We start from the raw sequence: 1,318 nt of genomic DNA on the forward strand, positions 1-1,318 counted from the left end.
ACATACGTACATATATATATATATATATATATATATATATCCGACGGGCGTCTTTCAGTTTCCGTCTACTAAATCCACTCACAAGGCTTTGGTCGGCCCAAGGTGCCACGCAGTGGGACAGAACCCGGAACCATGTGGTTCGTAAACAAGTTACTTACCACACAGCCACTCCTACGCCTATGTATGTATATCATTCTAAATGAATTATATTATATAAAATTAATATTCCATATAAATAAATGAAATACTAAATGTTAGTTGTGTAAAATACAATAGCATTTTCAAAATTTTGTTAACACTATGTATGTTTATTTTTCCTTGTAATTATATCACGGAATCAACAACTAATTATTATTACAACCAAAAAAATTTAATTAGAATGGTACTACCAGGATGTGACAATGATTCGTCTGTGACCTTCATAAGGAAATAAGTTTAGGTAATTAGTTGTAAAATAGATATCGACTTCGTTAGAGTCTAGATTTCCGGATAGTGTGAAGTAAATATATTTGAAACTGTTAAATATCGATAAGTAGTCTGGTAATGTATTATCTATCAATAAATCATATTAGTCATCTTTCAATAGAACCATAAGAAGTCACATAATTATATATTTGGGTTTATTAATGGATGAGTGAAGCGCCTCTGTTTTCAAGCGTAGATATCTCGCTAAAGAGTTAGCAATGTATATTCATTTGTTAATTGGTCCTAATTTGCTAGAAAATTCAGCTTTGAAATATATTTTGTTTTATCCTGGTTGTTAAATAGAATCGTAATAGTACAAAATCTATATTCAATACATATGATAAATCAAGTATAATTCTGATTTCAAAATAGAATACACTAATTCTCTTTTACCGTTGTTATTTTATTGTATTGACTCGCTCAACTAACATAAGTAAAATTGCCTTCATTTTCGACCTGGTCATTTTGTAATATTCCTATTCTCTAACCTAATCATATTCTTTTATTATGCTATGGAGGTGCAGGAGTGGCTGCGTAGTAAGTAGCTTGCTTACCAACCACATAGTTTCGGGTTCAGTCCCACTGCGTGGCACCTTGGGCAGGTGTCTTCTACTATGGCCTCGGGCCGACCAAAGCCTTGTGAGTGGATTTGGTAGACGGAAACTGGAAGAAGCCTGTCGTATATATATATGTATATATAGATATAAGAAAATGGATATAATAACAATGGGAAACTCGTGGTTCTCCCACAACATCGCATGACAACCGATGCTGGTGTGTTTACGTCCCCGTAACGTAGCAGTTCTGCAAAAGTGAACCCGATAGAATTAGTACTAGGCTAACAAAGAATAAG

Source organism: Octopus bimaculoides, chromosome 6 (genome assembly GCF_001194135.2).
Source record: "Octopus bimaculoides isolate UCB-OBI-ISO-001 chromosome 6, ASM119413v2, whole genome shotgun sequence".
Lineage (NCBI taxonomy): Eukaryota > Metazoa > Mollusca > Cephalopoda > Octopoda > Octopodidae > Octopus > Octopus bimaculoides.